A 13417-nucleotide genomic window follows, 5' to 3' on the forward strand; every position below is an offset into this window, starting at 1 on the left:
CATCATACCTATTTCCAATTTGTCTTATTTTTTCAGATAGTCTTGGAATGTAAAGTATAACGTTAGTTGTGAAAGGTGTCGGTGGATGTTGAGTCGGTAATTGTTGAGTTGGATGTTATGTATCGTTTATTTAGCACAAGCTAATGCAGTTACAATATTAGTCTTAATCTAATTTAAAAATTTAAATGTCACAATTAAAATTTAAAATTTAAAATCATGTACATTGAAACATATAAATAAAAACAGCACAATAAATAAAATAAAAAGAAGAAAAAAAAACTGTATTAGCAGGTTCCTATACTAAACACTTTGTAGGTCTAAAAGGTGCACTTTTAATTTTCTTTTAAATATATTTAGAGAGGTAGCATTCTTAATATCCTCCGGTAGTTCGTTGAATGCTTGAACTCCTTTAATGAAAACTGTATTATTTGAATTGACATTACTAGTCTGACGTATATGAAAGTTATTGCGACTTCTTGTATTGTATTCATGATATTCAAAGTTATACTTTAATTTGTCACGTAGATATACAGGAACATCACCAGTTTTAATTTTAAAAATAAATATTAATGCTAAATAACGAAAGTAATTTTTTACTGATAACCATTTTAATGTATTCAACATTAATGTTATATGTGTTCTTCTATCACAAGATAATATTACTCTCATTCCTCTATTTTGAAGTTTCTGAAGTCTTCCAATTTCATTTTGGTTTAGTAAGTACAAGATGGTTCCACAATAAGTAAAATGAGGTAAAATCAAGCTATTATACAAAAGTAAAAGCGACCATTGGTTTAAGTGCTTAGATTGCCTACTTATGTAATTAATTTTGAATGCTATTGTTTTAATAATATATGAAGCATGTTCCTTAAAAAATATTCTATTATCTACAATTACACCCAAATATTTAATTTTTCTTACTAACTCAATTTTATCATTTGATATTTTAATACCGTAATTATATTTTTTGAAGTCATGGTACTGATTGTCATTTCCTATAATCATGAATTTTGTTTTATTTTTATTAATTTTTAACGAGATGAAGCAGCACCAGTTATATACAGATTTTAGTGTCTCATTTATTACATTAATTATATCAAGCAGATCATTTGATGCATAATATATTAAAGTATCATCTGCAAACAGATGAACAAAGCATCTATCAATTATAAATGAAATATCATCGATATACAATAAAAATAGAAGAGGACCTAACACGCTACCTTGCGGTACACCACACTCGTTTATAATTTCTGAAGATAAAATGTTATTTAATTTTAATTTCTGTTTTCTATTATCTAAATATTCCATCATCCATTTTAAAGCATCATCAATAATACCAAAGCTTTCTAGTTTTCTAATAAGTAAAGAGCGGTTAACAGTATCAAATGCCCTCTGAAGATCTAAAAAAACAGCACCTGATGTTGTTGAATTTGTGAAGCTGTTTGTATGGTCGTTTAGTTTTTAATTGACTCTTTATTTTCTATCGCATTCATCGTTGAATTTATGAACGAATCTGGATAAGCGTTATCTTTCAAAACAGATTTAATTAAGGGTATTTCTTTATTGAAATTTTCAGTTTGAATTGCATATCGTTTTGGCTCTGTTGTAAATACAATTTATTATACCTTTTTTTACACTCGCATGATGATTCGATGTATAATGAAGATATCTATTTGTTTGTGTTTTTTTACGATAAACATTTCTATCAAATTGATCTGGTGACTTCTCCAACATTACATCAAGGAAAGGGAGTCGACCATCTTGTTCAATCTCTATTGTGAACTTCATTGTTGATTCCCGCTCGTTGATATAACTCAAAAAAGTGTTCAGGTCATCATGGTTTCTATTCCAAACAGGAAAGATATCGCAAACGCAACACGTGTTTCGTCAAGTGTTTCTTCAGACGTGTCTTCACTAACTGAATCTACATATTCGAGACTTTCGGGAAGAAGTTCTCAGTTCACCCTTTATTACACTTCAGCAGATTCTCTACTGATTCTGCTTCGTTTATTTTTAGAATGTAGAAGGTTATGCACCCAAATAACAGCAAGAAACACTTTGAATTCTAATTTGAACAAGGCTGGCTGTTACGTATTAAAATGAGTTTCTTACTGTTCCGGGTGCGGGTAAAGGTTAATAAAACTATTTCAGTCCAACAAAATTTCACACAACCAAGCACGCCAAATTATCGCATGAAGCTGGATTATTGGATTTTAGAGAACGCAAGTGAAGATGCCAAAAGAAATTTAAGTTTTCAAATTAAATCCAACGTTGGCTCACCATATCGTATACTGTTGAAGTAAATTGCATCCACTCAATTACGCAGTGAAAGAAAAAGTCATTTATTCATGTACACAACTTTTGTCAAATTGAATTGGAAAGAGAATATTTTTAGAAGAGATCAGTATTTTGGGATAGTCTAAGATCCGAACCTAAATTAACCTTCACCGAGCTGATAATAGAATGAAATATATTTTATAATGAATTTTGTATATTAGAAAATATGTTAAAAATGGGTTCGCTAAAAAATCATGGACAGACTATTTTTAATTATTTTTTGACAAATGATTTTTAATTAAATTTTGCAACATCAAGAGAATATGAAAATTTTTGTCCTACTGGTTTGTCAGGTATAAACAGGTATATCCATGCCAGTTACTTTCACTAGATTAGATAATAAAAAAAAATTATATCATCATAAGCGCTGTTTCATTGCGAACACGTTGATATAGGGTTGTCTCCAGAAAATTCGGTCCTGTTAGGGGTTTGCAAACTTTAAAGATTTGAATTTCAATGCGCGTGGAAATATTTGACAGAGAGATCCGAGGTAAGTATACTGTGTAATGATACAGGACCCAACATCGTATCGCCTCGAATGGGACCACAGTGCGCGTTATTTTGGAGTAGCTAATGACTTAATATTATATTGCTTTGAAAACACGTGTTATTCTGTATCTTTGTGATAAAAAATGACTAAAAAAGTGTTTTTTGTGTGGCTCGGACGATTCTTTAAGTGATTTTACTGATGGAACTTTTAAAAATTGTTCTTTAAAGCTAGCTTTTCTTAAAAAAAAACTGTAAATTTCATGAAGCTGAACTAACGAAAGCAGTACTCGATTTTGTTGGTTACCACATCACGTGTTACAAAAAATTAACTGTTTTAGGAAATAAATACAATAAACAATTTGAAATTTTTTGTACATAGTATTCAGTAAGTACATAATATATGATTCTTTTAATTATTATCTGATAGAACTGAAAATAGCACAATCTGAGCGCTTCGTAAATCTTCAACGTTTCAAAAAGAGGAGAGTAATAACAAGTTTATAGTAATCCCATATGAACCCCAATACACGAGAGGGCTTCAACAGATATTCGATAAAGTAAATATGAAAGTTGCATATAGAACTTCTCATAAATTTCAACAGCTTCTTGGTAATCCAAAAGGTAGACTAGAAAACACAGAAAGGTCTGGGTTTACGAAAGCAGTAAGATTGCAACAGTAAATACATCGGCCAGATCCGACGAGCGATTGAAACTCGCTTCAAGGAGCATTGTGCACACATGAAATACGAAAGGATAGAAAAATGCAGTGTCGCCCAACATGCTCTAGACAAGGACCACAGAATTGGTGAAAACAATCTGAAACTGATTAAGCATGTGCATGACACCAGGCTACTCGATGTATGTGAGAGTCTAGAAATTGCAGAATGTAAAAACAGCATGAATGGCGATAAAGGACCCATCCCGTTTAGCCCGCTTTTCAATCTTTTGTTAGGAAGAGAATAATTACTAAGAACTTGCAGGAGGTTAATTACCGAGAAATTCCATATTGGACTTCAGGTATACAACCTCAGGTAACAAATTTTAGTATATAAGGACTAACCAGACTAGATTAGGTATCAATTTTCTTCTCCTGAGGATGTTAACTTTGTTGGCGAAACGCGCGTCGAGTGCAAAAATATCAGTTTGGTGTTAGGGCAATTGATCTCGAAAAAAGTTATTCAGCAGCAGGAGGTTGCATATCTTATTGAGGATCTAGAAGTGATTTCGAATTGGGGTGAAAGTAACCAGGTTCTATTCAATGCCACAAAAACCCAGGCATCGGTTGTCTCCAAGAAGATAAATGTCTCCGAACTGGATATATTAATGTCAGGTCAGACAATTCCACTTTTTGCTTCGATAAGTTTGTTGGGGGTTTAAATGGACACCAATATATCTTGGCACAATCATGTCGCTGGAATTGCAAAGGCTGTTTCTCAAAAGCTTGGAACACTGTTCCGAACCGGAAAACTGTACACACCTCAGCAACTTTTCATGCTTTATAAAGCTCAGATCAGACCTTCTTTGGAGTGTTGTTATCATGTATAGAGCTCTGCCCCCAAAAATACCCTGAAGTTGCAGGATTCCATCCAGAAAAGAGCTTGATTGGAGACGTGAACATCACGTGCAACCTTGATAGCCTGGAACGTCGAAGAAAGGTTGGAGATTTGTCTCTCTTCTATAGATACTTTCACGGGAAGTGTTCAAGTGACTTCGCACATTTGATTCCACCAAGAGCCGTACATATCAGATATACGCGACGAACTGTCGATGCTTATCGTTTTGAGGTTCAACTCAGTACACCTCGAAATTCACTGTTTGAAAACTCTTTCATCTGGAGAACTGCGTTTATGTGGAATAAACTTCCTGAGAACGTTTTTCCAAATGGATCTAATCTCCAGCAATTCAAATCCAATGTGAATCACTATTTTCGCACAGGCATCGCTCTTAGAATGCTTTAAGGAGTTTCCTGTAGTACTTGTGTTGTCCTTGAAGCAAGAAGAAGAATCAATTAGATTCATACACGAGAAAAATATTGCGAACCTGATGAAAGAACTGCTTCAACAGAGCAGAAATGTTTCTATATTGTATATTATTTTATCGACTACAGTTGTGACTAGAAGGGGCTACTTATTGAACACTTTTCATTTGGAGGGCACTTGAACTATGTGTATACAGTGCATTTCTTTAATGTCTTCCCCCTCTTTTATTTTTTGAACGGGTCAAGTCAAAAATAGAAATTTAGGATAATAAAATTAATGCATGAATACTTCATTTTGAAGTGAAATTGAGAGATGAAACTTTCAAGATGGTGACTGGGCGCCATCAGGAAAAAAAATTGAATAAAAAGGGGGCTCTTGTAACACATCATTTTGAAGCTTCTGACGGATACTTCATAACCCTAGAATATGAAGTCAATATTTTCACCTACGGCAAAATGGCGGAACATTTAATACTTTCCTGAAGACAAACACATTAATATCGATATTTGTGGAAATATTCCTTTTTATCTGCCATATGGCAATTCCAACAACCCGATGAGGTTTGTTAAGATATTTTTTGTTTAAAAAAACGACAAAAAATGTCAGTACGACAATGAACATCATTGTTCAGTTAGAATATTCTCATTTAGTTTTCGGTTTTACTATTAGAAAAGTAACACGTCAACAATCCCTAAAATGGTCAATTATCGTCCTTTGGAAGACAGAATTGAAGCGATTTTTATTTACGGTGCGACACGTATCTTTCACTAGACCGAAAGGATTTTCAATGAACGTTTTCCGAATCGTCGTATCTGTAGAAAATATTTGAGGGAACTTGTATCCAAATTCACAACTACCGGTAGTGTACCCAGGTTATCCGTCCATTCCGGAAAAACAGCAAGTGCAAATAATTGGTGAGATGGTAGTAAATCCTGAACAGTCTAATTATTCCGTAGCGGATGTTTGTGAGGTGTCTCCTTCTACTGTGTGGATAATTTTGAAGAGGAATAGGTGCAAGGGAATAGGAATAGGAATAGGAAGAGGAATAGGTACAAGGGAAACTGTATTTGAATAAGCTGGAAACTACTGTTGACCCTGTGATCACTGAAATCGTCGAAGAGAATCCAAATGAATTCGATATGGATATTGTATTCCAACAAGATGAAGCACCAACATTTACTCCAGACAAGTAAGAAACTATTTGGATACTACTTTTCCCGGTCGTTGAGGTCCTACAGAATGGCCAGCCCGCTTGCCAGATTTGACACCTTTGGACTTTTTCATGGGACTATTTGAAGCAAAATGTGTACGAAACTGAACCTGCTTCAATATTGGATATACGGCAGAGAATAATAAATATTTGTAGAGATTTGGCGTTACTGTGTTCGAAAATGTTCGGCGTGAAATGTCGGATAGGCTGTTCATATGTCAAGAATTTCAAGGCAACCATTTCGAGCATTTTCTGAACTGACCTCAAGCTTATTACCTCATAGTATGTAGTTAAATGTCAAATTATTAAAATTTCCGCCATTTTGTACTACTTGATGATATTGACATAATATACTGGAGTTTCACTGGAGTGAAGCATTTGTCAGGAGCTTCAAAAATATGTGCCACAAGAGTCCGCTTTCCATTTAATTTTTTTTCAGTCGCCCAGTCGCCATCTTGAAATTTCAATTTCCCTTCAAAATAAAGTATTCAAGCATTAATTTCAATATCCCAAATTTCAATTTTTTGAGTTGACTCGTTCAAAAAATAAAAGGGGGCACATTAAAGAAATGCACTGTATAACGGATACCTCACCTACACGCAATGTATCAAAGAGAAAACTGGTCTTGTTTCATCCCAATGTCAAGTACTGTATTATTTGTTGATTTTGCAGTACATAATTTCTCCTATATTATTATACTGTTGTAGCCAACTACAGCCAATTCCACTTGTATAGCTTTTTAGCAGAATAACTTCACTGGGAGTCATACGAAATGATTAGTGTTTTTATTTTACGGAAGAAAGGAACATATGATCGATCAAGAGCAGCTCTTAGATTGTGACAATGAAAAATCTCCGTTGACTATACTATAAAGAAATCTGTTTTGAATCCAGTGGGAAAACCTGTTACTTGTATTTGTTTGTTTTCAAAGGTATATAAATATTTTCGAACATGTTGAGCACACATGGAGTGACTTCAAATAAAATTGAAGACATATATTTATGTATATAGTATATGCAGTGTGTAAAAGTCAAATTGAATAAATTCATTATTTCGGTTACTGTACATATTTGAAAAAAATCTGAAACACGTCAAATGTAAATGATAATTTGACATTCTTCAACGTGAAAATGCCATCCCTACTTTCAACCCCCTTTGAATGACAGGTACTACCCCTAATTTTTTTTAAAATGGAAGTATAGGTTTGTGATGACGAGTTTTAAAAACATCTTCATTCTCTGTTCAAAATTGTTATCGCTTTCAAGTTTATTGCAAAAATTAAGATAAAATACATTTAAAATCATATATTATGGTTACCAAAATTCGATAAAATACACTCAAAAACTAAAATGTAATGCAAAACGTAATTACATGTAGCATATGAAAAAGAACTATGGATGTTAACAAAGTAGATGTTCAACATCCTACATCGGACATTAACTTGGTAATGGTGGTGTTTGATCCTGCTGAAACCATATCGTATTCACTGGAATTTGAGGAGTTCCCTGGATCAGGATATAAATTTGCTAATTTTGGAATGACATCATTTTGAGATAGTGCCAAATAATTATCGCCACTCAAATTGCGAAAAAGGGATCAGTGATATGGTTTCCTACAATGCCTGCTCAAACATTAACCTTTTGAGGGTATTGCGTGTGTTTCTCTCATCCAGTGAAGATTTTCCGTTGACCAGTAGCGGCAATTTTGCCGATCAGCATGACCGTTAAGGGACAAAGTGACAAACTCAAGCATCACATTTAATTTGAGTTCATCACTCATTGTATTGGCAGATGCTTTTTTTATCTTCCCCTCATGAGCAAACTTGCTTATTGTTCATTGAGATATGGGCGGTAAATGAAGAAATTTTTCATGGAATAGGCGAGCTACTTCCTGTTGTGTTCAGGTTTTAATCTCCGTAACCAATCATTCGTTAATCTAACCATTTGTTATTATTATATAGTATAACAAGTACTTTTTACCTCATACACAATTTCAAGACAACGATAAAAATAAAATAAATACAACAATAAAAAATAATTGGCGCTCCGGGGCGACTTCATTGATTCCAGTGGCGCATTTGCTTTTTCAGCTGCAGGAAAACCCGGAAAAACCTGCAGCACCACACCATCTGAAGATCTTGATCCAACAATGTCCTCTCTCTCTCTCATAAAACAAAATGTAGGGTGTCTCCAGAGGCTCCAATAAATTCAATGCATCGCCAGAACACTTCGTGACACGACTATCGTCAAACTTAAACCAGTCCGTTTCTTCTTTGACCAAGGCGTAATAATGACCACATTCAACGCCAGAACCACAGTGAACAATGACTGCATGAATATTATAACAGTGGTCTGCTAGATTGAAATGTTCATCTATTTCGAACCTTCCAAAGAGTTTCTTGCTTCCGTTAGAGGTTGAGTCTTGTTTGAAAATCATCAGTGTTATTATTAGATTGACTGGTGCCTCAGCTATACTTGTTTCCTTATAACAGTCAGTTAGTTTGGCGCATGTTTGACAATACAGTCGATCATCACCTGTTAAAAATTCCATTTTCAGATGATTTAACAATAAGCTTTGCACGGACTGGTAATTAGTCGTATTAGGAAAAGCTAGATGAAGTTCCAGAAATTCACATAAGTTTTCAGTACTTCTTGAACATTTACCACAAAGTAAACAAGTGAGGATTTTTCCAGCAAAAGATTTACAAACACAAGACGAGATGGGTTGTACGGAATCATTCAGTCCAGAGCGGCTGGGAGTATTGATTTTGCTATTGTTTTGCTCACGAAGAGTATTCAACAAGAACCCCAAGAATTCGGAACAATCCTCTTGTTGTCCTAACGAGTATTTAGTGGACTTCAAAGACTCCAGGAAATCGGTTGGAGGGAAAGATGATACCTTCTTACGAAACTGCAGCTGCATGAACAGTTGTTTGAGTTTGATGAATAAGCAGGAAACATTCCCGTTCTCGTTCATCATTAAAACTTCGTTCTTGAAATTCTTCGTCATGAACAACACTTGTAAAATGCTATTCATGTAACAAGTGTTTCCTAAATTATCCAATCCAATTTTCTTCTGTAGATTTTTAGGACAACTCTCTACTGATTCGTAAGGAAGAACACCATTTGTCAGACTTGAAGTTAACGAACTTTGAACTTAAATTAAAATACCGACAACTAATGTTGTAACATACAAAACAAGTTGACGAAGCGTTTTAAACTAAAGTTGTCACGGAAATTATTTACAGTTTTTTTTAAAGAATACCATCTAAAAAGAATATTGCTATTGTTTTTGCTTACTTTCTTATTATCAATACCTCAACATGAATTTAGTTTTGAGTATATTGCAATATGTTTTGAGTGTATTTTATCAAATTTCGGTTGCCACATTATTTTTATTTATTTTATCTTAATTGTTGCAATAAACTTGAAGAGAAAGAGAAACTTGATTAAAAAGTGAAGAGACCTACCAAAAGATATATCACAAGCCTATACTATACCTATACAAGCCTATACCATTTGAAAAATTGAGGTTGTACTTGTCATTCGCCGGGGGTTGAAGGTAGGGGTAGCATTTTTCCTTTGAAGTATGTTAAATTATAATTTATATTTGACGTGTTTCAGGATATTGTTAAAACATGTACCTTAAGCGAAATAATGAATTTATTTCATTTGGCTTTTACACACTGTATATATTATACAGTGTAGTCCATATATATTGAATAAATTCATTTTCAGCGTTTTTATGTACTATGTCAAAAAAAACCTGAAACATGTCGAGTTTTATTCTCAATATGACAATTTACAGTATGAAAATATTATCCTCCTCCAACACCCCTTCTGAAATATAAGCAACCCCTCGAACATTTTAAATAGCAAAGAAGGTCGTGTGGCACCTTGTTGGAAAGGGATTGAAGTCCTCTGTTCAGCAATATAAAGTTTTTTAAGTTTGGTGCAGTCATAACTGAGAAAATTGATTTTTAGGATGTAAAATTTTGATAATGTCTCCAGGTATCACAAAACTTTACCTAGAATGAAGATAATAATGCCAAATAATATTTAGAATGTATTTTTCAATGTACTCTACAATTAAATTAAATGTTCAAAAAGACCACCATCAACTTCTTGACAATAACCGAGGCGATTTTGGAATTCTCGTACAACATTTTGTATGGCCTCGGGGGTTATTTTGTTAATTTCTTCCGTTATCCTAACTTTTAAATCAGCAATAATGTTTGGTATATTGAAATATACTTCAGAATTTGAATAACCCATAAGAAGTAATCGAGAGAAGTCAAATCGGGGGATCTAGCCGGCCATTCGATCGTTCCACGTCTTCCAATCCACCTATTGGGAAAATCCTCGTTTAAATAATTTCTAACTGTACGTGCAAAATGCGATAGAGCTCCGTCTTGTTGGTAGAAAATAGTGCGATCTATCTCATATGGATGAATAACATCAGGAAAATGTATTTGTAATGTGGGCACGAAAAATTAATCAAAAAATCTAGATAAACCTCACCATTGGTGCCCTCAAAAAAAAGGAAGATGATCACTTCCTCTTGAAGATGATCAATGAATGAATATATCTCTGGTTTGAAAAACAATACTTCACCTGGTCCAGATAAAATTTCAGTATTCTTCGTAAAAACATTTCAAATCTATCTATTAAAGCCATTATGTCATATCTTCAACTCAATTTTTTTGACTGGTAAAATTCCTTCCGCTTTCAAAGATTTTATCACAACTCCGATTTATAAATCTGGGGATAAACATAAAACAAATAACTACAGACCAATAACAGTTATTAATAACTTTGCTAAAATATTTGAAAAGATTTAAAAAAATAGACTAGTTGATTATTGTAACATAAATGGGATCCTCTCCAAATCCTAATATGGATTCAGAGAAAATTTATCGACTGAAGGAGCAGTTTTTGAATTGGCAAATAATGTTTTCAATAGTTTTCAGGATCAGGCAAAATGCATCACTGTATTTTTAGACTTAGCCAAGGCATTCGACACCGTCAATCATGATATCTTCTTCCAGCGGTTACAGGACATTGGAGTTAGAGGAATGCCTCTCGAAATTTTCAAAGATTACTTATCTAACAGAATTCAGATAGTTAAAATTAATGATTCATATAGTAATCCGCTACCCGTCAGCATGGGCGTACCTCAGGGAACAGTATTAGGCCCTATTTTATTTTTGCTTTATGTAAACAATATTTTTAATATCAGCAATTTTGAAGGAAAACTATTATCCTACGCCGATGATACTGCGGTAGTATTTGTGGGACGAACTTGGAATGAAACATATGAAAACGCAAACAAAGGAATGAAATCGATATATAATTGGCTAAGTAATAATCTATTGAGTCTTAATATAGATAAAACTTAATTTATAACTTTCACTTCAACAAGAAAAGATCAACCTGACGAAAACTTCATTAAGATTCACAAATTTACGTGTACAGAAAACCAAAACTGTGGATGTTCCCGAATATATAAAACAAATTCTATCAGATATTTAGGTGTCATGATCGACCAATTTCTACGCTGGAATGATCACATAGATCACATAGTGAAAAAACTCCGCAAACTGATTCGGAAATTTTACCAACTAAGAAGTATCCTAAGTAGAGATGTCATACTGACGGTGTACGGTGCCTTGGTGGAGTCGATGATTAGATACTGCATCTTAGTATGGGGTGGCTTATTCAAAACATCACTACATAATCTTGTTGTTATACAAAATACATTGATCAAAATCGTATTGAAAAAGGATAGGAGATATTCTACAGAGTTACTTTATGAACAAAGTGGTTTGTTCAAAGTCAGAAAATTATACGCTCATCAATGTTTATTATGGATTTGTAGGAACCCCATTAACAGCATTTCACATAAATATAATACGCGAATGACCTCCAACCAAGCAATTACCATACCACGCTGTAGATTGAGTCATGACCAGAAATTTGTGACATATTTTGGCCCGAAATTATACAATAAGCTACCACTCCATTTGAAGAATATTAATAATTATCATAAATTGAAGAAGGAACTGAAAGTTTTCATCAGAAATCATTATGATCAATTGCAGGATATCTTTGAAAATGTTTAAGCTAAATTACCTGCTCTCTCTTTCTCTCTTCTTATTTCCTCACTATAGCCATCATTCTCCAACTGCGGTTTTTAACCTAGTGAGGTGGATAGTATTATGTAACCAAACGACCTATTTTAGTTTTTTCTTTTTTTTGTATTTATTTTATTATACATTATATAACACACATTATATCAGTCTGTAGCCACGACACAAGCCTAGCTTAGGTGTGTGTAATATATGGTAATATATGGTGTGTAATATATGGTTATATGATAAGACATTTGAATTGTACATCGCACGGAAACAAATCATGTAACTGAATAATCGTCAAATCTTTCATATTTCACAGTTATTTATATACACAAGTGATTTACTGTTGTTTATTCTTGTATGTCCTACATATATTTGTAAAAATAAATTGCTCTCTCTGTAAAAAATTGCTCACTTGGTGATCGAAACACGTGTCGAGGTGTTAAAAATAACGATTTGGTGTTGGAAAAGAATTCCAGTAATATTTAAGCATAATATATAGTAAATTGGCGTTCCATTTTCCAATACTCTGAAACAATATTTTTTTTCGTAATCAATAAAAGCTTCAAGTTATTTCATTAGTCTTTTTCATTCAAATAACAATTTTATTCATGTAACATTTCAAATCAAGTGTCATTTAAAATAGAACAAATTTTGCGAACAATCGTTTTCAATGTGTCGAACAAATGCATGAATCAACTGAATTCAAACAAATAAATTATTAGTTGAATAAATTGAGGAATGAATGTTCGTGACAATAAAAAGTAAAACGGCGTTCTATAGGTTGAGTCAATTATCATATTTAATTTCATCAAAATCTGAAACAAAATTGATACAACATTAAAAAAACTGGTTTGAATTTCAATAAAAGAAACAATTAAATGAAGAAGCAATCTTATGAAAAGTTTCAATTAATCAAATGAACCGATTGTGCTGATTAAAATGTTAATGTTAATTTCGAAGGTGAGAGTAATCTACACTGGCGCCTATAACATTCCAGTTATCACGAAAATAAATTGAAATGTTATGGCCAGGAAGTATATTTTTTGAATACTGTTATTCCATATATAGAAACACCTTCAATTGCAGATGACATTGCTGGGTTTATGATCTCATTGCCGGTTGGGTTATTGAAGGTTAGTTGCGTTATAAAATTGAGTATAATATAAACGTGATGGAGGTGAATAAATATTGAACACTATAATAAATAATAATAATAATAATACTCTACTCCTCTCAGATAAATCAAAATTAGAACTCCAAAAT

The 13417-nt window shown here is 33.2% G+C and overlaps 2 protein-coding genes across 5 annotated transcripts in view; one reads left to right on the plus strand and one right to left on the minus strand.

Moving 5' to 3' along the window:
* LOC141486514 (uncharacterized) overlaps window positions 1–13417 on the minus strand; it is a 138089-nt gene that overhangs the window by 90078 nt on the left and 34594 nt on the right. Inside the window, exon 1 of one of the 2 annotated variants that reach the window (XR_012467901.1) lies at window positions 2284–2526. The exons of the other annotated variant lie outside the window; for it this stretch is intronic. The gene's annotated coding sequence lies outside the window, so the exon portion shown is untranslated. Of the gene's footprint in view, window positions 1–2283; window positions 2527–13417 lie in introns of those variants that run through there. 2 annotated transcript variants of the gene reach the window in all.
* The window catches only part of LOC111515788 (uncharacterized), a 221525-nt gene that overhangs the window by 67372 nt on the left and 140736 nt on the right, over window positions 1–13417 (plus strand). The gene's annotated exons all lie outside the window — the stretch shown is intronic.

This window comes from Leptinotarsa decemlineata, unplaced genomic scaffold (assembly GCF_025532065.1).
Source record: "Leptinotarsa decemlineata unplaced genomic scaffold, Ldec_3_MD MMD2_tig00026358_RagTag_RagTag, whole genome shotgun sequence".
Lineage (NCBI taxonomy): Eukaryota > Metazoa > Arthropoda > Insecta > Coleoptera > Chrysomelidae > Leptinotarsa > Leptinotarsa decemlineata.